The following is a 26,237-nucleotide window of genomic DNA, read 5'->3' as shown; positions in this document are numbered from 1 at the left end:
AAAATCAATTTCAATAATCATATAGTAATATTTTCATGTTATAGAGGCACTAGAAGATTACTTTAAAAATGAATCAAACCTCTAAACATTTTTTATACTTACAGTGAAACATATTGTAAACTCCATTTTTAAACGAACGACAGAAATCTTTGTATTGCACTGCACGCTCGTGTTAAAGCATGTTCTGGCCATCAGACTGCTACTTCACCCGTTGAGTTTTACAAGGTACTTCTCTAAAACTAATTCAAACGTTTCTTTCTGTAAAATCCATTTGAAAGTAAATTATTGCTATTTGCTTTACGTCTCACTGACACAGATAGGTCTTATGGCGATAATGGGACAGGAAAGGCCTAGGAATGGGAAGGAAGCGGCAGTGGCCTTAATTAAGGTACAGCCACAGCATTTGCCTGGTGTGAAAATGGGAAACCATGGAAAACCATCTTCAGGGCTGCTGACAGTGGGATTCAAACCCACTATCTCCCGGATGCAAGCACATAGCTGCGCGCCCCTAACCGCACAGCCAACTCACCCGGTCGAAAGTAAATTATTTGTTACCAAAGGTTTTGGTTTTTGGATGACGACCCCCCCCCCCCCCCCACCTCCAAAAAAATCCTGGGTATGGCCTTGACGTAAAAGAAACCAATAGAGAGCAGCTACTTACCATGTAAGAACATGTGGATAGAGTACACACAAAAGGAAAACTTAAGGTTTTGGCTGCAGCCTTTGTCAGTGGAGGATAGAATAAGAATTGTTGTGGTCAATGTTGACAAGTAGACACTATTGTGGGGTAAAGCGAGAGGGGAATACGGTCAAACAAGAGAATGGAAAAAAGGAGTAGCTATGGGTGCTTCCCGAGACCTGAGCACCATTTGTCTAACTTAGGAATCTCTAAGGGCAAGAAGGTGGGAAGTAAATATTTAATGACATTAACCTTGAAACATTCATCAAATGTGGTTTGATGGTGCTAAGTGTCAATGGGTAAAGGAAGATCTGACTGCACTTCATCCAATCATCTACCAGCTTCAATGCACACTCTGCCAACTTTCCACACTCTAGCCTGACAAAAATGAAGCCACTGCAGTACTTGCATAACACTTAACATGGATCTTCCTATCCTCATTCACACCTGGCAACATCAAACCACATTTGATGACCGTTTCACAGTTGAAGTCCTTAAACATTTACCCTGCAACATCCCACCTGCTTGCCCTTAGAAATCCTGAAGTTGAACATTAACTAGTGTTTAGGTCTAAAGAAGTACCTGGCCTTAACATTAGGTAACGGCTCCCTTTTACCATTCTCTTGTCTGTCTGTCTCCCCACTCCCTTTACCTCACAACAGCATCTATTTGTTAACAACGAATACTAACTACCATTTTTATTCTATACTCCACTGACAAAGGCTCCAGCCAAAAATTTTAGACCCATGTCTTTCTTTTGTGTGTACTCCATCCACACATTCTTACAAAATAAGTCGCTGCTCTCCATCTGTTTCCTATTTGTTGCTCCTGTTAACTTTCTTACCTGAACATTTAAAGTGCACTGTTGCCAAACATGTCAATTTTAGCTAAAAAAATGAATATGCAATTTTGTGGGAGATTTTATGGAAAAATGATGGTTAGCATATAAAATAGGTAACTTTGTTAATCAAGTTCTCTTGGATACTGGTTTTTTTCATTGCGAGCATCATATCGTGCTGGAATATTGAGAGTACTGTCCTGCAAAAGAGTCATCGGTATTCTTTATTGTCAAACGGAATAGTTGTGCTTAGAGTTTATCTACATATATATTTAAGCACTTTCCTTTTCAAAGAATATTTCCAGCAAGCGTGAGGATATTTTTTATGTGTGTAATAGAAAATGCCATCTGTACCGTGAATTATCACTGGCGAAACCTACAGAAGGTGCGGCCTCCATAGGGTCTGGACTCCCCGAGAATATAGCACAACCCAGAGGGCAAGAACACAAATAGCCGAGGAAATCAGGTTAACAAAGTTTATTCAACAAATAGGTAAACACCAAGAAAAGTAAAAAGATTTAAAGCATTTAAACACAAACATCACTCAGGTTCCTCCGACACGTGCCCTATTGTAATTTACAGGGATCCAGCCCCTGTTCACAGTTCATCCCCCAAAAACAGTGTAAAAGGTAATTCTGGATAAGACTTATTGATAAAACGCCACCTCGGGTGGCTCAAGGAGGAGCGCAATTTTCCCTTAACATGACATACCATGATACCATATACATATATATACTTTCAACCACTAAGGGCACAAGCGCCCAATAAGTTAAGTTGCAGTAAGACTGCAATAAACGATCCAAGAGGTTCACACATACTTTACGATTTAGAGGCAACTTTGCTTTTATAACAACTTGAAACAACTCTAGCGCCTATTCAGTGGTTCACAATCAAATAATGTCCTTCCATAGTCTAATTAAGCAAGTTCGGGGTGCTTACCTCCCATACCCCTTAGCGGTCCGGGGTTCGAAAGCGGTGCGTGAGATGCTCAAGTCAGAGAGCGAGGCAAGAATGACTCTTGCTCCCAGCCAGGCCGCACGGGCTGACCAAGAGTAGCCGTGACGCGAGACCACGTGACGCGAGGCGACACGGTGAGTCTGCGTAAAGAGCTCGGGGCATCCGCAGGGGTACGGGAGGGAAGGCAGAGGGGAGGCAGCACAGGCCGGGCCGTTCCCAGGGCGGAAATAGTTCCTTTACCCTGGGAGCATCTTTTAGGAATAATTTATTATTATTATTTGCCCCAAGGGACAACCCAACAGGCGAAAAACACAGCAATACATAAAAGTTGAAAAACATTAAAACAGACACAATAAATAGTAGAAGAGGGGCGGGAAAACCAAATACATGGCTCAGATCTCCCCCCCTAAAGCACCAACCAGGGTGAGCAAAAATTTTTATGAATAAAATACTCTTGCAGTATAGTCCATTCACTTGCTCATAGGCTAATAATATAATAAAAATCTTGCCTTACAATTAATAAGCTTAATAACTTGGAGTACAATAGAGGAAATTCATGTAGTATAATAGACGACAGTTCTTGTAGTATAATAGACGAAAGTTCTTGTGGTATAATAGACGAAAGTTCTTGTGGTATAATAGACGAAGGATCTTGTCATAATATCCCGGGATGTAGACAAGTAACAGCTTCAGCTTAATCCAGTTAGTTAATTAATAGCTTCACCAAGTGACATCTCAGTAAATTTTCGAGACCAACCGGCCTCACACACCATCACCAATACAACCAAAATTATCTTCTCAACCAGCTGGACAGTTCTCGTGGTAGACACACGCCACGTGACGAAGGGCAGTAGCGACCTGCACAACTAGGTCAGCAGTAGGCTGGCAGTAGATAGTCCAACAAGAGCAAAGTTCGAAGGGCTCGGGAGCTGGAGACGAGGCACACCAAGGCAGCCCACACGGGGGGCCCTTCCCATGCAGGCACGGGCGAAGATAGTCACTCCAGTACACTGTAAAACAAATCAAGCGCCAGCAATTGTGTCGAATAGATGGCCAGCACATTGGGGAGATGCAAGCAAGAGATGGTTCGAAGAACCGGACCGGGGTATGGGAGTGATAAGGGAGAAAAGGGACTCCGGGAGGACTCACATAATCATTAAACATACCACTAAAATTTTTTAAATCCCAAGAAAATAGCTCCTCTTTACGCAGAACACGTGTCAAGGGAACCGGAGGGAAGGAAAACACAAGGAAACAAATGACAGAGAAAATACTCATAGCAAACAAAATGCCACAAACCCTAGATAGCACTAAGCAGCTTTAACCTGGGACAAATGGACTCGGAACACTCTCTCCGTATCCGGATCTTTCACCAACAGGGTGACTGGTGTCAAGAAATCAATAATTTCGCAGGGCCCGCGAAACCGAGGAGCGAGTTTCCCAGAAGGAACAAAATTCTTAACAAAGACCCTGTCACCGACGGCGAGATCGGTAGGACGGCGCCCCTTATCATAGCGCTCCCGTTTCTTCTCATACGAGACCTTTAGATTTTGCTTAGCCTTTCTCCAAATGGCCCTGATGTTAGGGGGATCAATCTTTTCAGGCAACAACTCATTTATATTCCACAAGTTGGTGAGCGGAGAGTTAGGAACGAAAGAAAACATGAGAGAATTAGGGGAAAATTTATGAGCCTCGTGTACCGCAGAATTGAAAGCAAATGCAAGCCAAGGCAACGACGTGTCCCACCTCAAAACATCGTCGTGGTGAAAAGCAATGAGAGCAGACCGCAAGTTTCGGTTAACCCTCTCAGCGTACGAAGGTTGTGGGTAATAGGGGGATGTGGTAACATGAGAAATGGACAAGCTGAAACAAAATTTCTTAAACAGGTTCGATGTAAAGGCCTTGGCGTTGTCAGAGACCAAGTACTGGCAAGGACCAAAGGACGAAAATATGGACTTCAAACATCTAATAGTGGTCTCAGAAGTGGCTAACCTCGTCGGAATCAACCAGGAAAAACGGGTAAAACCATCCACACAAACGAAAACAAACCTATTACCATCAGTCCTAGTTTTCGGCAAAGGACCTACATAATCGATATAGAGCCGCTGCATAGGGAGAGTAGCTTGGCTGGAAGACAGTAAGCCGACACGGGTGTTAGGAGAAGGCTTACTGAGCGCACAAACCTTACATACTTTAACAAGTTCACGTACTTCAGCGTCCAACCCTTTCCAAATAAAATTTTCCCTAATCTTCTCCCTGGTCTTAAATACTCCTAGGTGGCCACCGAGAGGAGATCCATGAAAGTATTTAAAAATCATAGGCACCAGGACTGAGGGAATAACGACCTTCATTTTATGATCGTGATGGGCGGGACAACACAGTACACGCCATTCCTTAACACATAAGGATCAATAATTTTCCCTTCCTTAAGATCTTGAACAATCGGTCCCAAAATAGGGTCCTCCACTTGAAACTTAGCAACATCATGATACAGTAATGGGGTATCAGACAAGATAGCCCCCGCTAAGGGTAAGGACAAGGGAACCTCAGCACTTGACGATTCGCCCTCCTGAGAAGGCTGATCCGAAAACATGCGACTAAGAGTCGGCGACTACATTGTCCGAACCACGGATATGACGTACGCTGAACTGAAAAGCTGAAATCCTAATGGCCCAACGGGCCAGACGGCTGGTTTTCCTAGGTTTCCCTAGAACCCAACTCAAAGCCTGATTGTCGGTCTCGAGTTCGAACCTTTCATGCTCTAGGTAAATACGGAACTTTTCTAACGCGAACAATACCGCCAATCCTTCTAGCTCGTATACAGAATACTTGGCTTCGACAGAAGACAAGGTCCTAGAAGCATATGCAATGGGACGTCTCCCCAATTCCGAGTCCTGCAAAAGGACGGCCGCAACGGCAGACGCCGACGCATCGGTCTGAACAATGAAAGGCTTGGAAAAGTCAGGCATAGCCAACACCGGAGCGTTAGATATGGCCAACTTTAAATCATCAAAGGCAGCTTGTTGGGAGGGCCCCCATTCAAATTTAACCCCTTTACGGCGGAGGGCGTTAAGAGGCCCGGCTCGATTGGCAAAATTTGGAATGAATTTTCGAAAAAAAATTCACCATCCCAACAAAGCGAGCCACACCCTTAACATCCAGAGGAGGTTTGAACTGTCAAATGGCCTCGGTGCGAGAATGATCAACAGAGACGCCATTGGATGACACAATATGTCCCAAAAAGGACATTTGGGGCTTGGCAAAGGATACCTTTGAAAGTTTGACCGTAAGACCAGCCTTGCGAAGACGGGACAACACTTCCCTCAAATGGCGGAGATGATCCTCAAAGGTTTCGGAAAAAATTACGACATCGTCTAGATAGTGATAAAGATAGTTGAACTTGATGTCAGAAAACAGTTGATCGAGCAGCCTAGTGAGGACAGCAGCGCCAGTGGAAATACAAAAGGGCAAACGGCAAAATTCGTAAAGATTCCAGTCCGTAGCGAAGGCTGTCAAGTGACGAGACTCTTCAGCTAACGGAATCTGGTAATACGCCTGATTTAAATCTAAAACTGTAAAATATCTAGCCTTCTTGAACCATGAGAAGCAAGAATGCAGATCAGGGAGAGGAACTGACTGCAATACGACTTTCTTATTCAAAGCCCTATAGTCCAACACAGGACGATAACCGCCTTGAGGCTTCGGGACAAGGAAGATGGGGTAGGAGTAGGCAGAAGTCGACGGCCGAATAATGCCCTGATCCAACATTTTATTAACTATCTCCTTTAACGCTTGCATTTTGGGAGGAGCCAAACGATAGGGCGGTGACCTAACCGGAACCGAGTCCGTGACCTCGATCTTGTACTCTAAAAGATTAGTCATCCCCAATTCTTCGGTGAAAATGTCCGGGAAGTCATCACATATTTCCCTAATACTTTCAGCTTGATTCTCGGGCAAATGACTAAGGTCTAATGCCATTTGGTCCTGAGGAGGTGAGGCAACACATGAAGAAAAAGAATTACACATAAATAAGGGTATCTTAGTAGCCTTACAGAATTTAAACCAACAGGAGCCCTCCTGTATATCCAACAGGAGCCCCGTATGTGCAAAAAAATTAGAGCCGAGGATTATAGGATATGGCAAATTTTTAGTTACGTAAAGGGGAAATTTCCAGGAGAAATTAGCCAGTCGAACTTTACACTTTACCACACCGGAAACTTCCACTCTGGAAGAATTTGCAGCAACAAACGACAGAGATACAGGCAGTACATCAGAAAATTTACAAACAGAACTATTGAGAGCAAACCACTTCTCACTGACAAACGAGACTACGCTTCCGGAGTCCAAAAGGGCCGATACCGGTTCATTATTTATCTCTACCTTGACGAAGGGGGCGAATCCCTTGACCTCGGTGGATATGGCTAAACACTGATCAGGACACCCAAGAGAATATTCGCGGGAAGAAGGGCGAGAATAACCTGGCTCTACAGGCGCAAGATCGGGGAGGCCGACACCTCCCGCTTCCCGATCTAGTCAACTAACATTTGGCTTACACGAACACTGCCGCGCCATGTGGCCAGGAACCCCACACCTGAAACATACAACATTAGAAGGCCTAGACTGAACCCTGGTGCCTGAACTGGCACCCGACACCTGTGCGCCAGTAGAACGAGCAGGGCACTTATTTGGAAGATGATCGGAAGCCCCGCAACCAAAACATCTTTTTAATGGGGCAGGTTTATTAACCAACGAAGAACCAGAATTATCACAGGACAAGGAAGAAGTATTCTCAACTCGAAGTGAATCAGCATGCCGAAAACCCTCCGCGGACACAACCATCGCTTCCAACTCTTCAAAATTACGAGGCTGGGAGGCGAAGCATAAACATGAACGGTATAAGGAAGAAATGCCCTCCACAATTGTAGCTACAATTTGCTCTTCAGTGAAATTCAGCGCAAAAACCTTGGCATAAAACTTGATATCCGAAATAAACTCCGATAGAGACTCATCCAGGCGCTGCACTCTGAAATAAAATTTCTGGACTAACGAATGAAGAGCCCTAGGAGGAATGAACTGAGCCAATAAATGAGCATGAAACTGATGTAGTGAGGATTGACTCGACATAGCATTTACTATTTTATTTGACAAAACCCCAACCGTATATGGATAAATAATCTGTAGAATTTGAGCATGCGTTAACCCAAAGACTAAGGCATGATCCAAAAATTCAACCAGAAACCGAAGAAAAGAAACCACATCGCTTGCCGAGTTTACTGAGTAACGAGGGGCACCTTTCAACATCATATTCAAAGGATGAGGCATATTCGAAAAAGGTGAGCTCAAAGGTGGCACAGTGGACTGTTGATTCAACGGGCGACAATCAGCAGGAGCATTTAAATGAACAGACTGCCGCGGTGGAAGCGAAGCTCTCTCCTCGTCAAGCTCACAGCTACGAGACTGTTGATTCAACTCGCCTTCCACCTGGGCAGGTGGGGGAAGAACGGGCTTAGATTTAATGGAAAGCCCTGCTAACCAGGCCCCCACCTTCTCTAAAAGGTCAGCTGATGTGTCCCTTAATTCGAGAACCTGACCCGATATATCTTCCTTCAAGTCCAGGGAAAGGAGATCTTCCACTCGTTGACAATAGTGATTTAATCTACCCTGTAGTCTCTTGAGTTGATGAGGAGAAGCCATGTCATTCTCCAGAAAATCCATAACAGATGCAATATTAGAAAGGTTAGCCTGAATAAGGGACAGCGCGCTAGCGACCTCACCTTCAGCATAATGGGGTACCGTAATCGGTCTATTTAAGTTATTCCGTAACAACATTTCATCGGCCTTGGCGGTGCCTTTAGACTCTAAGTTTCATATCTCAAGTTCATACAAAAGCTCCTCCTTCCGCAGGGAACCCGGATAAGGTATGTCTCGAATGGACATGGTTGAATTGATATAAACCACACAACGACTAGAGAAATCCCGGAAACGGAAAGAATGTTACGGGCTCAAATTCCTCGGCTAATCGAAAACAAGTCCAGATCCAACCACGCTCTGCTACCAGTTTTGTACCGTGAATTATCACTGGCGAAACCTACAGAAGGTGCGGCCTCCATAGGGTCTGGACTCCCCGAGAATATAGCACAACCCAGAGGGCAAGAACACAAATAGCCGAGGAAATCAGGTTAACAAAGTTTATTCAACAAATAGGTAAACACCAAGAAAAGTAAAAAGATTTAAAGCATTTAAACACAAACATCACTCAGGTTCCTCCGACACGTGCCCTATTGTAATTTACAGGGATCCAGCCCCTGTTCACAGTTCATCCCCCAAAAACAGTGTAAAAGGTAATTCTGGATAAGACTTATTGATAAAACGCCACCTCGGGTGGCTCAAGGAGGAGCGAAATTTTCCCTTAACATGACATACCATGATACCATATACATATATATACTTTCAACCACTAAGGGCACAAGCGCCCAATAAGTTAAGTTGCAGTAAGACTGCAATAAACGATCCCAAGAGGTTCACACATACTTTACGATTTAGAGGCAACTTTGCTTTTATAACAACTTGAAACAACTCTAGCGCCTATTCAGTGGTTCACAATCAAATAATGTCCTCCCATAGTCTTATTAAGCAAGTTCGGGGTGCTTACCTCCCATACCCCTTAGCGGTCCGGGGTTCGAAAGCGGTGCGTGAGATGCTCAAGTCAGAGAGCGAGGCAAGAATGACTCTTGCTCCCAGCCAGGCCGCACGGGCTGACCAAGAGTAGCCGTGACGCGAGGCGACACGGTGAGTCTGCGTAAAGAGCTCGGGGCATCCGCAGGGGTACGGGAGGGAAGGCAGAGGGGAGGCAGCACAGGCCGGGCCGTTCCCAGGGCGGAAATAGTTCCTTTACCCTGGGAGCATCTTTTAGGAATAATTTATTATTATTATTTGCCCCAAGGGACAACCCAACAGGCGAAAAACACAGCAATACATAAAAGTTGAAAAACATTAAAACAGACACAATAAATAGTAGAAGAGGGGCGGGAAAACCAAATACATGGCTCACCATCAATGACCAACTTTTGCTTTATAAGCCAAAATAAAACTTCCAGTGACAGAGTTGTTAAGAATACCATAAAATTATTTTTAAGCTTAAGGTTTCGGTCCCAAAAAAAAATGTCTTTCACAAATCTGCAGTTTCTCTTCAGACATTTGCATGAGAAGATATCTGTCTGCTGTGGTCTGGCAGGCTGCAATGTTATGTGTGTTCATTGATTTCTGCCCCTCCTCTATGGACACCCATGGTTTATTTATTTGTTCTAACTAAGAATAAATTTATAAAAGTTGAAATTCATAAATTAAATGCTGCAGCTATACCTTATTGAAGACCACAGTCACTACCTTCCCACTTCTGATCCTCTCCTTTGGCATCACTACCAAGAACCATCAGCAGTTTATGTGACTTAAGGCTGAGGGGGGGGGGGGGGGGAAAGTTATGTGTATTGTAAAATTACAGCCAGAAAATAAACATCTTGAGGGAATAAAGGGCATGACGGTTCCACATGTTAGTGGCAGTACCCCAAGCTTCTGTTTCACATGTTAGTGGCGGGTGAATAAATATCCTCTGCGGCTACAACTGTAGTTGTAAATCGGAGCTTGCTCCACTTAAGGTTGATAACCCTTGATAATCAGATATGGAAAAGTATTTTAGTAAAAGAATTCCACCATCCAACCCCTTTGTACTGTGATGCAAATACTCCGGACTTACCTTGCGTATTCATTTCAAAACTACCTTCTTCCGTCCTTGCTCTTCACATACTGGCCGCCACCTTGCTCAATCAGCTGACTCTCCCGCTCCCCTGACATCAATTCTACTTCTTGTAACTTTTAGAATGAACTCAAATTCATATAAATACTCGCTAGCGGGCCTAACCCGGCAGTTTGAACGAGAGCTTGTTCTCTGATTGGATGTACGAGCACATGATCTTGGAGAGAGCTGGTTCTCTGCTCCATGGACTGTAACAACTCTCCAGGTGAGACATAAGAGAGCAGGTAATGTGAGATATCTTCTTTTATTATCATATCGTCATTCGTGACGGAGTTCGGGGAGTCTTCTAAGTATAGCCCAGTATCCTTTTTCTGTGTCAACGACGGACTTTGAATGACTCTAGGGGTCATATTCTTATTTGGTGTACTCGAACTGTTCTAACCTTAAATCTATCCATCCATTCATCCATCTAACAACTAAATTTTCTAGTCGTGTCTCTCAGTTTCCTTCACCTCCTCAATTTTCCTACCCTATCTGATATTTTGTTAAAAATTGTTAGTATCATTCACAGTACACAGATCCTTAGGATACTTGTATAAGAATTTAACAACCTTAGCTTCTATTTCATAATTTGTTTAGCAATTGTTAATCACGTTAAACAGACTTATTTTGTTTACCTAAGTTTATATACAATTTATTTATTCTCTATACATATTTCCCTGACACATTAGTCCACGTAAGATTTTCAGACACTGATATATGTACATGTAGAGCCATATTTCAAATGCTTTGACTAAAGTTGTTTTCATCATACTTTTGTGAAACATATCTTAAACTCGCTTTGGATATTATTCCCGAAATTGTTTGTTATCCCTGCTGGTCAGAAATGAACACATTGCAATTACTGAAGTAAAAATAATTGTTTTTATTGAAACTATCACTTCTTTTAACTACATTTTGTTGCTATCACTCTCAACATCCCTGGATCCTTCTGGGCTTATTTTCCACTGTGTATGTTTGCTTCTTGTATGGTGCAGAGATGTGGAAAATCCTTAAATGTGATCGTGAACGGAGAGAAAGCTTTGAAATGTGGTACTGGAGAAAAAGTTAAGGATTCCTTGGACAGCTCATCGCACAAACACATCAACCCTGAACCAAAGATAAAAGTTTGTCTATCGTGTAAGGTCTCTCAGCGGATTGTACGCTACTTAGGACATATAATGCGTCGAGATGGTAGTCTTCAAAAGCTGATTGTTGAGGGCAAAATCCAGGGAACCAGATGAGGACGAGTACCAACGCGATGGATTGATATGGTGAACGGCCCCCCACAGAGTTCTCTCAGAGCAACCACATTGAAAGCTTTAGATAGGGAATAATGGCGGAGTATGGTTCATGGACCAGAGGGCTGAATATTATGACCGTCACGACGCCTCAGTCATGAGGCAAAATGAAGAAGAAAAATGCTTGCTACAATAACTGTTTTATTATTATTATTATTATTATTATTATTATTATTACTAAACTTGGACTTGGCCAACGACCCTTAACACCTTACAGATGGAGAAGACTACACCGGATTTGATGGATAGTCGCCTAAGAGACAAGAATGAATTTGCTATTTGCTTTACGTCGCACCGATACAGATAGGTCTTATGGCGACGATGGGATAGAAAAGGCCTAGGAATTAGAAGGAAGCGGCCGTGGCCTTAATTAAGGTACAACCCCGGCATTTGCCTGGTGTGAAAATGGGAAACGACGGAAAACCATCTTCAAGGCTGCCGACAGTGGGGCTCGAACCCACTATCTCCCGATTACTGGATACTGGCTGCATTTAAGCGACTGCAGCTATCGAGCTCGGTAAGAATGAATTTGAACACACAAAAGAATATATAACCAAACACACTAACATAGAATCAAACATAAGAATATTAACTACATTGCAACGCACAATATAAACTTCTTACTGAAAACCGGAAAGCTCAAGAACTTTACAGATGAATTAGATAGGCAAAATATTCTTGTGGTAGAGCTCCAAGAAATGAGAAATTTAAGAGGAGATCCATTTGAATATCACGGTTATAGAGTGTAAAATGGCAAGCCAGGCCAAAGGGTCATGAAACATTGCCCCAAACTTGGTACAAGATTTATAGTAAATTTGAAAATAATAGATTCCGTAATTTATTTTAAAGCCATCTCACCGAGAATTGCAATTCTAACTTTACAAACCAAAGAAAACTTTTTACTTTCATAAATGCTCATGCCCCTTCAAATGAAAAAAATTTCCTAACAATAACTCTGCAAGAAGTCGATAATTTCTGGGATCTCCTTGATCAGACAATGATTAAAATAAATATGAATAACATCAAGATCCATATAGGGGACTTTTACGCTCAACTGCGTAAGTAAAAGAAGTATCGAAATGTAGTAAGAAAGTGGGCTCCTCATAAATATACTAACAGGAATGGCTGAAGACTCATAGAAATTTGCAGAATCCATGGATTAATCTCTAAATCTACATATTATAAAAGAAAACCACAAAAACTTAAAACTTGGAAACATCCTGATTGGACAAAAGGGGAATGGCAGCTCGACCATGTATGTATGGACAAATTCTTTCAGAAGGAATTCCACAATGTCCAAGTTCTAAGAGGAACGGACATTGGTTCAGATCATTACTTAATTAAAATCAATATTAAATTTACTCCATTAAGAAAAAGACAAAATGGAGTTGGAGAGAAAAAGGACATATGACCCTCATCAGTTAATCCAGAATGCCCAGTATCGGCAAAGAACACGAACTACAAGACTAACAGACAATTTAGATGACCTAATACAATTCTTAAACAGAATGCAGAAGGTCTAGCTCCATTAAATCCACGGAAAAGACATGCTTGATGGATCTCTGACTGTATAGTATATAGTATAGTTGAGTATAGTATTTTTAGAAAGCCTACACAAACGGCAGTCACTATTAGACAGGACTCGGAACATCCACAGAGTCAAAAAAGATCTACATATAATAGTTTAGTAGAACGGGTCTTTAAGATTTCTATGACAAAAGATAATTTGAAAAAAGAACTCAATATAATACGTCAATAGCTAAGGCTAATGGTTTTAGTGAAGGCTTTATTGAACGTATTATTAACAAGTTTAAATTCCGATTGCAAACCGCTTTGGTCAAGGACAAACCCAATCATAAGACATTTGCAACTTTTACTTATAACAAAGATATTTATAAGTTTACTAATATTTTCAAAAAACATAACATGGAAATTTCATTTCGCACTGATAATAATAATACTATAGTATTGCACAATGCAACTTCGGTTAATAGGTCGAAACCGTATACCAAATCGGGAGTATACAGATTTAAATGCAATGACTGTGATAGTACATATGTAGGCCAAACAGGACACAGTTTTAAAATTAGATACACAGAACACGTCAATGCAATAAAATATAACAGATTTTCAGTGGTAGGCCAGCATGTACATGATCTAAAACAAATTCACTTCTATAGAACAAGACATTGAAATTTTGGAGAGTTTAGGGAAAGGTAATTTGCTGGATGTTACGGAGGGCTGTTATATACATTTAGATCAGTATTTTAATCCAAATTTTAATTTAAATGAAATTTCCGAAAAACCAAATATTCTTTTTGATTTTCTTTTTGAGTTTTTTAAAAATATACATATACCGGACAATAAGACGGTTTTTCATATTATGTGCAGTAGCTTTACATACTGCCTTCCAAGATCACGCCCTCCGGAGCTCCAACAGGTTGCCGCCCCTCAGTTCCTCCTCCCTCCTTCCCCTAGTTCCCCTCTTTGACCCGAAACCAATCTTGGACACTGGATTGCTGACACAACAAGGTTCACTTAGCTACACGGTGCTTTGCAAGGACAGCGATCTCACGAGGTGAGTCACATGTTATAAGACGTAAAGCTTCACACTTTTTCAGTTAAAGTGAAGGTTAATATATTCATATTATTTCAGGTCCGCATTGAACTGAGAATGAAATAATTGGTAACTTCATATAGCACCGGCTTCTGAGTCCGCCTCTTTTCACGATCGCCACATTTCAACATTTTAAGATTTCATAGAATAATTTTAATATGGTTTTAAAAGATTTTGAAGTGTCAAACAGTGTCAATGTCATTTAAGAAGATTGTTTAACCTTATTCTGCGACATTATGTTCACTACATAGCAATAGCCTGAGGACTTTATTGAATGGTTTTAATATGGTTCTACAAAAACATTTATTTTTAAACGTAAAACAAAGTGAATGTTTTTAAGAAGATCGTGATTTTATTATTAGTTCTGTTTAATTTTAATGATTATTTAAACCTAATTACATCAGATTTTAGCAATCCAAAGTTTAATAATTGCAAGTCTTGGAAAATATGGACCCGGAAATAGTATAATTATAATATGGTTTTTAAATCTTTATCATAGTTTTTTATAATGTGTATGACGTAGATAAACTTATATATGTTTGCCAATGTTTCCAGTGTATATCAGCTGATGATGACGCAATATAAAGCGTCGAAACTAGTCCTGATAATATAAATATACATGTTGTAATTTCATCTTAACAAAATTTTTGGTACTGAATAAGGTGGATACGAATTTTAATAAATTGTAATCTTGGTTCAATACGGACGAATAATGAAATTTATATACTTAACTGAAGAAGCCCACCAGGCAAAGATAATAGCCCATCGGTATTTGGGCTTAAGAATTAAGGTAGGAAAGATAGGCAAGGATATTAAGTTTATCAAAAAATGTATGGAGTTTAATTTATGTCCGAAGTTTTTAAAGAGTGTATTTAGAATGAACCAAGTACCTTCACATCAACGTAACGTGCAACAGAAATGTAAAAAACATTTTCTTAAAAATGAGTTAAAATTTCTATATAAGAAAAAAGCATTTTTGAATCAGCAGTTATTTGAGACTCACCTCAAGGCCGCTGCCTTGCTTACTAAAGCGCAATGGAACATTTTTTAGGATTTAGTACAGAATAAAGTAGATTACATTCTTCCTGCTAAACAGCAAAATTTGGATAGAAAACTAGAAACACTAAAGAAAGAATCACTTCCAAAAGAGCCAGTCGTAGAAGCTAAACAATATCAGGTTAAAACTTTACTTAGGAGTTTTCATACACCGGTTATTAATCTTTCTAAGACCAATTTGAATGAAAGGGAAATCCAAATTCTTTCTAAAGGCCCAAAGCATAACTGGCCTAATTTTAACCTAGCTAAAAAGACCACAACACTGGTGGTGGAAAGGGAGGGTGCAATTGGTAAACTACCGCAGGAGGTAGAGGAAGAGGTTAGAATAGATTTAAAAAGAAAGTTGCATAATAGTCTAGCTACTGGTAACAAAAATGACGCCGTTTTCAAGGACACCAATATTGATAAAAAGTGTATAATACAATTTAAAAAGAAGGTTAAAGATGAGGAGCTCATTATCACAAAAGCAGATAAAGGGAATGTGACAGTTTTTATGCATAAAGATGATTATATTTATAAGACTAAACAATTTTTCGAGAATGAAAATTTTTTGTTGATCAAGAAAGATCCAACGTAAGCGCTACAATGCCAATTGAAGCAGACATTAAAGAATATATCCTTCCTTTTCACCGAACAGGAGAAACAAAAACTAGTAAATATGAACCCAGGCCTTCCCACAGCAAGATCACTCCCCAAGATTCACAAGGCTGGTGTTCCCATTCGACCTATTATGAACTATAGACCTAATCCTCTATACAAATTAGCTAAATTCATTCAGAAGTTCCTTAAAAAGCACTATAAATTTACGGCAAACAAATCCATCAAGAATTCCATAGAACTGGTTAATAAATTAAGCAATTTCAAATTACAAGAGCACCATACCTTACATTCATTTGATGTTGTCAACATGTTTCCGAGTATTAACACTAATAGGTTACTTCCCGTTATTCTTAAGAATCTAAGATCCTACAGTCAGCTAAGTGAGCTTGAAATACAAGATTTCATGAAATTGGCCAAGTTACTTGTTAGTAATAATTACTTCATCTTTGATAATGTCATTTATAAACAAGATGGTTTGGCAATGGGATCGCCGGCCTCGGGAATATTAGCAGAAATTTATCTGGATGCTTTGGAAACATACATGATGAAGAATGACATTGATAATATATTGTTTTGGGCTAGATTTGTAGACAATACATTAGTAATTTTGGACGAAAGTGTTGGAGATGCAAAGGCTACTCTTGATTTACTTAACAATATTGAGCCTCAGATTAAGTTCACGCTGGAGTCAGAAAGTAATAAACCAATTAATTTCCTCAACCTAAAAATCAACAGATCGGGTTCTGCTTTTGAGTATAGTATTTTTAGAAAGCCTACACAAACGACAGTCACTATTAGACAGGACTCGGAACATCCACAGAGTCAAAAAAGATCTACATATAATAGTTTAGTAGAACGGGCCTTTAAGATTCCTATGACAAAAGATAATTTGAAAAAAGAACTCAATATAATACGTTCAATAGCTAAGGCTAATGGTTTTAGTGAAGGCTTTATTGAACGTATTATTAACAAGTTTAAATTCCGATTGCAAACCGCTTTGGTCAAGGACAAACCCAATCATAAGACATTTGCAACTTTTACTTATAACAAAGATATTTATAAGTTTACTAATATTTCCAAAAAACATAACATGGAAATTTCATTTCGCACTGATAATAATAATACTATAGTATTGCACAATGCAACTTCGGTTAATACGTCGAACCCGTATACCAAATCGGGAGTATAAAGATTTAAATGCAATGACTGTGATAGTACATATGTAGGCCAAACAGGACGCAGTTTTAAAATTAGATACACAGAACACGTCAATGCAATAAAATATAACAGATTTTCAGCGGTAAGCCAGCATGTATATGATCTAAAACATAAATTCACTTCTATAGAACAAGACATTGAAATTTTGGAGAGTTTAGGGAAAGGTAATTTGCTGGATGTTACGGAGGGCTGTTATATACATTTAGATCAGTATTTTAATCCAAATTTTAATTTAAATGAAATTTCCGAAAAAACAAATATTCTTTTTGATTTTCTTTTTGAGTTTTTTAAAAATATACATATACCGGACAATAAGACGGATTTTCATATTATGTGCAGTAGCTTTACATACTGCCTTCCAAGATCACGCCCTCCGGAGCTCCAACAGGTTGCCGCCCCTCAGTTCCTCCTCCCTCCTTCCCCTAGTTCCCCTCTTTGACCCGAAACCAACCTTGGACACTGGATTGCTGACACAACAAGGTTCACTTAGCTACACGGTGCTTTGCAAGGACAGCGATCTCACGAGGTGAGTCACATGTTATAAGACGTAAAGCTTCACACTTTTTCAGTTAAAGTGAAGGTTAATATATTCATATTATTTCAGGTCCGCATTGAACTGAGAATGAAATAATTGGTAACTTCATAAAGCACCGGCTTCTGAGTCTGCCTCTTTTCACAATCGCCACATTTCAACATTTTGAAGATTTCATAGAATAATTTTAATATGGTTTTAAAAGATTTTGAAGTGTCAAACAGTGTCAATGTCATTTAATAAGATTGTTTAACCTTATCCTGCGACATTATGTTCACTACATAGCAATAGCCTGAGGACTTTATTGAATGGTTTTAATATGGTTCTACAAAAACATTTTTTTTTAAACGTCAAACAAAGTGAATGTTTTTAAGAAGATCGTGATTTTATTATTAGTTTTGTTTAATTTTAATGATTATTTAAACCAAATTACATCAGATTTTAGCAATCCAAAGTTTAATAATTGCAAGTCTTGGAAAATATGGACTCGGAAATAGTATAATTATAATATGGTTTTTAAATCTTTATCATAGTTTTTATAATGTGTACATACATACATACATACATACACACATTATCATTATAGACTGTTATGCCTTTCAGCGTTCAGTCTGCAAGCCTCTGAGAATTTACTAAACGTCGCCACAATCCTCGATTTGCAACTAGTGTTGTGGCCTCATTTAGTTCTATATCTCTTATCTTTAAATCGTTAGAAACTGAGTCTAACCATCGTCGTCTTGGTCTCCCTCTACTTCTCTTACCCTCCATAACAGAGTCCATTATACTCCTAGGTAACCTATCCTCCTCCATTCGCCTCACATGACCCCACCACCGAAGCCGGTTTATGCGTACAGCCTCATCCATCGAGTTCATTCCTAAATTAACCTTTATCTCCTCATTCCGAGTTCCCTCCTGCCATTGTTCCCACCTGTTTGTACCAGCAATCATTCTTGCTACTTTCATGTCTGTTACTTCTAACTTATGAATAAGATATCCTGAGTCCACCCAGCTTTCGCTCCCGTAAAGCAAAGTTGGTCTGAAAACAGACCGATGTAAAGATAGTTTCGTCTGGGAGCTGACTTCCTTCTTACAGAATACTGCTGATCGCAACTGCGAGCTCACTGCATTAGCTTTACTACACCTTGATTCAATCTCAATTACTATATTACCATCCTGGGAAAACACACAACCTAAATACTTGAAATTATCGACCTGTTCTAGCTTTGTATCACTAATCTGACATTCAATTCTGTTGAATTTCTTACCTACTGACATCAATTTAGTCTTCGAGAGGCTAATTTTCATACCATACTCATTGCACCTATTTTCAAGTTCCAAGATGTTAGACTGCAGGGTTTTGGAACAGTCTGCCATTAAGACCAAGTCGTCAGCATAGGCCAAACTGCTTACTACATTTCCACCTAACTGAATCCCTCCCTGCCATTTTATACCTTTCAGCAGATGATCCATGTAAACTACAAACAGCAAAGGTGAAAGATTACAGCCTTGTCTAACTCCTGTAAGTACCCTGAACCAAGAACTCATTCTACCATCAATTCTCACTGAAGCCCAATTGTCAACATTAATGCCTTTGATTGATTTTAATAATCTACCTTTAATTCCATAGTCCCCCAGTATAGCGAACATCTTTTCCCTCGGTACCCTGTCATATGCTTTCTCTAGATCTACGAAACATAAACACAACTGCCTATTCCTCTCGTAGCATTTTTCAATTACCTGCCGCATACTGAAAATCTGATCCTGACAGCCTCTCTGTGGTCTGAAACCACACTGGTTTTCATCCAACTTCCTCTCAACGACTGATCGCACCCTTCCTTATAAGATGCCAGTGAATACTTTGCCTGGTATACTAATCAATGAGATACTTCGATAGTTATTGCAATCCTTCCTGTTCCCTTGCTTATTGATAGGTGCAATTACTGATTTTGTCCAATCTGAAGGTACCTTACCAACACTCCACGCTAATTTTACTACTCTATGAAGCCATTTCATCCCTGCCTTCCCACTATACTTCACCATTTCAGGTCTAATTTCATCTATTCCTGCTGCCTTATGACAATGGAGTTTATTTACTATCCTTTCCACTTCCTCAAGCATAATTTCACCAACATCATTTTCCTCCTCCCCATGAGCTTGGCTGTTTGCAACACCACCATGATGATTTCCTTTTACATTGAGAAGATGTTCAAAATATTCCCTCCACCTCTCCAGTGATTCCCTAGGATCTATTATGAGTTCACCTGAATTACTCAAAACACTGTTCATTTCTGTTTTCCCTCCCTTCCTAAGATTCTTTATTACTGTCCAGAAAGGTTTCCCTGCTGCTTGACCTAGCCTTTCCAGGTTATTACCAAAATCTTCCCATGACTTCTTTTTGGATTCAACAACTATTTGTTTCGCTCTGTTTCTTTCATCTACGTACAAATCCCTGTCTGCCTCGGCCCTTGTTTGGAGCCATTTCTGATAAGCCTTCTTTTTACGTTTACAGGCTGCTCTCACTTCATCATTCCACCAAGATGTTCGCCTTTTCCCATCTTTACACACAGTTGTTCCTAGGCATTCCCTTGCTGTTTCTACTACAGCATCCCTGTACGCCACCCATTCACTTTCTATATCCTGAACCTGCTTACTGTCTACTGTTCGAAACTTCTCACTAATCATATCCATGTACTTCTAATATCCTCGTCCTGGAGATTTTCTACCCTTATTCGTTTGCAGACAGATTTCACTTTATCTACCCTAGGCCTAGAGATACTTAGTTCACTACAGATCAGATAGTGGTCTGTATCATCGAAAAATCCCCGAAAAACTCGTACATTCCTAAAAGATTTCCTGAATTCAAAGTCTGTTAAGATATAGTCTATTATGGATCTGGTACCCCTAGCCTCCCATGTGTAGCAGTGAATAGCCTTATGCTTGAAGAATGTATTTGTAACAGCTAAACCCATACTAGCACAGAAGTCCAGCAAACGCTTCCCATTCCAATTAGCTTCCATATCTTCCCCACATTTACCAATCACCCTTTCGTATCCTTCAGTTCTATTCCCAACTCTCGCATTGAAATCACCCATTAGCACTATTCTATCCTTGCTGTTGACCCTGACCACGATGTCACTCAATGCTTCATAAAACTTGTCAACTCCGTCCTCATATGCACCCTCACATGGTGAACACACAGACACAATTCTTGTCCTAATTCCTCCCACTGACAAATCTACCCACATCATTCGCTCATTTACGTGCCTAACCGAAACTATGTTGCGCGCAATGGTATTCCTGATAAAGAGCCCTACCCCAGACTCTGCTCTTCCCTTTCTAACACCCATCAAGTACACTTTATAATCTCCTATCTCTTCCTCCTTATCTCGCCTTACCCGAATATCACTTACTCCTAGCACATCCAGATGCATCCTCTTTGCTGACTCAACCAGTTCTACCTTCTTTCTTCCATAAGCCCCATTAATATTGATAGCTCCCCATCGAATTCCATTTCGTTCGCCAAGTTGTTTCCAAGGAGTCCCTCGCCTGTCAAATGGGAGTGGGACTCCATTACTCCCATAGGTCCGAGGCTTGCTTAAAGTGTTCTGAGCTCAGTAAATTCATGAAGCAGGATGCTGCCCTACTTGCACATAGTCCAAGTGAGGATCTCTCCTCTAACGGGTTATGGACCACCGGTGAATTGTATAGTCCTAGCCGCCTGAGCACAAGGAGGGCCACGACTCAGAATATGTCCGAGATGCCCACTCCCATTCCATAGCAACAGGTATCCCGACTCTCAGGACCACTTACTAGGCCACTCAGCCGTTGCCCATGGTTCACGAACTAGGACGTGACTACAGTAACCCACAAACATGAACCACCCATATAATGTGTATGATGTAGATAAACATATATATGTTTGCCAATGTTTCCAGTGTATATCAGCTGATGATGATGCAATATAAAGCGTCGAAACTAGTCCTGATAAAAAAAATATACATGTTGTAATTTCATCTTAACAACATTTTTGGTATTGAATAAGGTGGATACGAATTTTAATAAATTGTAATCTTGGTTCAATACGGACGAATAATGAAATTTATATACTTAACTGTATGCATGAAAACATCAAGCTTGGTCGAAATTTCAAGCCCACTAAACAGAAGAAAACGTCACTAACCTCAAGAATGTCAGAAAAGATATCACCCAAACTATTAGAAGAATTAAGAGAAAATATCAAAAAGATTTAATAAACTCTATTGAGGAAAATTATTACAAAACTAATTCTAGAGATTATTACAAAGCCTTTGGTAAACAATCGCAAAAATACAACCCTCCATATGATTTTACAAGAGATCTGAATATCAGAAAAATTCCCAGAAAAACGGGCAACAGTTATAATTAACCCACTTCATAAGAAAGGTGAAAGAAGTAATCCAGACAACTATAGAGGAATTTCCATCCTTGATTGCATGTATATGATTTTCTCTAAGATACTATATAATTTGATTAAAGAACAACTTGATCAAGAGTTAGGTGAATACTAGGGAGGCTTCAGACCTTGGAGAAGCTGTTCTGAACAAATAATAACTTTGAAGCTAGTCATGGCATATTACAGGATATGAAACAAGCCCTTTTCAATAACGTTTATAGATTTCAAGAAAGTTTACAACTCCATCCAGAGTTCACCATTATTAAAAATTTTAAGACATTTTGGACTTCACCCAAAGCTAACCAAACTGATTGAACTTACTCTAATACAATTTCTAAAATTAAGTTCCGAGGAGAACTATCTGTACCATTCTTGGCAACAACTGTTTTAAAACAGGGTGACGGATTGTCATCTCTTCTTTTTACTGTGCACTAGAATACGTTTTTAGGGAATGGTACAAGAATATCTTGAAAAATACAAAAATTGGAACTTAGAAGGATAAAATACATTTGAACAGTCTAGGATTTGCTGATAATCTAGCTTTTCTGGCCAATGATACTCAGGAAACAAATAAAATCTTGGTTTGAAAATTTCATTGAAAAAAACAGAAAACTTCCGCTTGCAAACAGAATTAAGCTGGAGAGCAAGAAATAAAAATTGTAGAAAAATGTACATATTTAGGTGAAATAATCACATATAACCTGAATGAGAAACCAGCGTGGCAAAATAGAATAGACAGACTGGTTACAGCACAGCACGTTACCAAGAATACATATAATAAGTGTTTCAATAGCAACCAAATTAAAACACTACAAAACAGTCCACATATGCAAGTGAAACATTATTCAAAACAACAAACACAGTTGCAATAGAATACTCAAGTTAGAAAGGAGAATAGTGAGAACCTGTTTCAATAAAAATTATCAAGTAAACAGAGTCTGGAGACTAGCTTCCAATGAAATAGTTTATAAAGATATAGAACCTGTGACTAGCACAATTAAAAAGAAATTAATATCATTCTTAGAGCATCTAACACGGTCACCAGAAAATAGAATCAGTAGGAAAATAGAAAAATTATGGAAGAGTAATAATAATATTTGTTGGATCACAGAACTTAAGACATGAGAGAGTTACATATTACAATAGAAGATTTAAAATGCAAAACAAACACACTCAAGTTATTGAAAGGTAAACACACTAGATGACAGACAAAAATCAACAAGCAGAGAATAGGAAGAGCGATTCCAGAAGCAGAAAGAAAATTATGCTCAGAAAGGATGAAACAGTACTGGGCTGACAAAAAGAAGAAAAACCTCCACAAACCTGACTAAAGTAGTTCTATAGTATGTTGGCTAAAAAATTAAAATAAATAATAATAGAAGAACTGTAATATTGTTTAAATCTGATCATTCATTAGCATTACAGTGTGGTTGTAAATACACGATTATTCTACACGACTGACAGCATTAGTCTTGCTACTAGCTTACCACTCTTTTCTCCACAACCTTCGAAGCATATAAAAGATCATAGAGACCAAGAGAATCCCTCAAGGCCTATATAACATGAAAATTACATGCAGTAGCAAATGAGAGCTTAACTGATAGTAACATGGCATCTACAAGCACATCCTACAATTCTAGGTTGATAACGTTATTTATATTGTTTACATCTGATGAAGTAGCCGGCCCTGTGATGTAGGGGTAGTGTGCCTGCCTCTTACTCGGAGGTCCCGGGTTCGATTCCCGGCCAGGTCAGGGATTTTTACCTGGACCTGAGGGCTGGTTCAAGGTCCACTCAGCTTACATGATTAGACTTGAGGAGCTATCTGATGGTGAGATAACAGCCCCGGTCTCCATGACCATTTGTACTTCATGTGATAGGGCGTCACTCCTATTACTAAAATATACATACTGATACTAAACAATGCAAGTAATTGTGTTCTTGTTTAAGGACCCCCGTGGTCACTTAGTATTTGTAAGCTGATATTTCTCTTGGAGAATAAATTTTAAAAAACACTCAATGTTTAATACTCCCTTATCAGTGGCTCTCAATAATTCTATAAAAATTAATACTACTTTCATAAGCAATAATGCTTTATACATGCATAATATCAGGCCCGACGGCAATATTCATGTTTGCTCTGTTCATTCAACAAAATATGGTGTCAACAGCATTTTATCCGACTATCAGTAATTACAAAGCTCTCCCGTCATTGATAAAGAATTGTTTCTATGAAAATCCTCAAGTGTAATGTAAATCAGAATTTATGGACTCAGTATTTAAATAACACTATATGATTATTTTTGTAAATTTCTTTAATTGTACCAGTAATTACACTACTTTCCTTGCATTCATACGGAATTCTGTTTCTGTGAAAATATTCCAATGTATTGCAACATATAATTACAACCTGTGACAAAGTTCGGTGAATGAAGTCAGAACGGTCGATACGGCAACACTGGCAGGTTTTGACCACATGTTCCCAACGTTGTTCAGTTTAGCATTGTGTGTGTGTGCTGTGTAAGACCTGTTTGACACAGTGCGTGTTTAGTGCATTTGTTCTGAACTGCGAACAGGTGCATGAACAACCAAAAGATCAATGTACAGTTTTGTTTACAGCTTGGCAAGACGCTGAAAGAAACGCATGCAATGCTGGTACGTGTTTATGAAGATCAACCACTGTCCTTGAAGTGTGTGTACGAGTGGTTCGTCCGTTCTCGAGGAGGCCAGAAAAGTGTTTCTGACAAGCCCCGTAGCGGAAGACTAGTGACCACTGTCAGTGAAGAGAACATTGAGAAGGTGAGGACATTAATCATGAATGATCAGCGATTAACTGCGCGCATGATAGCGGATGAACTGCAGATTAACCGTGAATCCGTGCGACAAATCATTACCCAGAAGTTAGGGAAGAGGAAAACGTGTTCTTGTCTTGTGCCACATCACTTGACTGATGATCAGAAGCAGGCACGTTTAGAGGCTTCACAGGATTTTGTTGAAACGACGGATGCGACATCAAATTCCTTGATCTGTATCGTCACTGAGGATGAAACCTGGTGTCTCAGGTACGACCCTGAAACAAAACGGCGAAGCATGGAATGGCGTTCTCCGGGATCCCCTCGTCGGAAAAAGGTCAGAGCCGAAAAGCCACACATCAAAATGATGCTCACCACCTTTTTCGATAGTCAAGGCATTATCCACAAGGAATTTCTATCTGAAGGAATGACGATGAATGATGCACGGTACATTGAAGTTTTTACCCACTTCATGAAACATCTACGAAGGGTATGACCCCAGTACGCACAACAAGGTTCATGGTTTTTTGTCTGTGCCCTGTAGCTTAGATCCTTCCAACAGAACAAAGATGGCCTAGGCCATCATAGCGCAAATGGTAGAGCAACTGACACGAAATTGGGAGGTTGTGGGTTCGGATCCCACTGGTGTCTGGTTGGCCATTTTTGTTCTGTGCTTTACATCTCTTCAACACGTACTAAATGTACGTAATACGGCCTAATAGGTTGAAAGTCGCTTTCGATTACAATGTGGTCGTGAAAATTCAATATTCATTGAACAACACCATGCTTTGTACATTGCGGGAGGAGCCAGCGGGAAACTGCTAGTTTATTAAAAATGAATTCGAATGAATGAATGAATTAATGTAACAACTGGTGCTACACGTTCTAGCATGTATCATTCGAGGATTGTTACCTAGTTGTACCTCCTCTTTAAAAAAATCAACCAGGTACCATTCTCCAGGCATGGTACCCAAACCCTCCCACTGAAATACCACAGGATACAAACTGACTCATCATTCCAAGTCACTCCAGTTATCCACTGTCAACACTCTTTGCACACCCTTTAGGTGATGCTAAGTATTAATAGAAGCGAAGCAAGTAAGTTTGCAGTTTTTTGTGACTATATAGTAATCATAGCCACAAGACCTCAGTTTTATTAAGAGTCCAAAGCACAAGGACATGTCTACTGATTTCCAAAATTCTATGTGCATTAGCTGGGATATGAATCCCAGCCACTTTGGTTAGAAGTCAATGACAGTGCCACTCATATGTTTCCCTTCACATGAGAAATATTTAAATTATAGCTAACTGTTTAACCACAGAATCCCATTCCTCTTAACTGTCAACATCAGTGGCGGTGGGCTCTTAGGATCACATGAGCACGTGAACACCCAGTTTTAATACAACTTTACGCATTCATGGA

General features: G+C 39.8%; 1 protein-coding gene across 3 annotated transcripts in view; it reads right to left on the bottom strand.

Moving 5' to 3' along the window:
• Positions 1-26,237, bottom strand: part of kappaB-Ras (NFKB inhibitor interacting Ras like 1) — a 58,871-nt gene that overhangs the window by 7,783 nt on the left and 24,851 nt on the right. The window lies entirely within an intron of this gene.

Source organism: Anabrus simplex, chromosome 6, assembly GCF_040414725.1.
Source record: "Anabrus simplex isolate iqAnaSimp1 chromosome 6, ASM4041472v1, whole genome shotgun sequence".
NCBI classification, from domain to species: domain Eukaryota; kingdom Metazoa; phylum Arthropoda; class Insecta; order Orthoptera; family Tettigoniidae; genus Anabrus; species Anabrus simplex.
The sequence above is the reverse complement of the archived record's forward strand: the minus strand, read 5'-3'. Positions and strand labels throughout refer to the sequence as shown.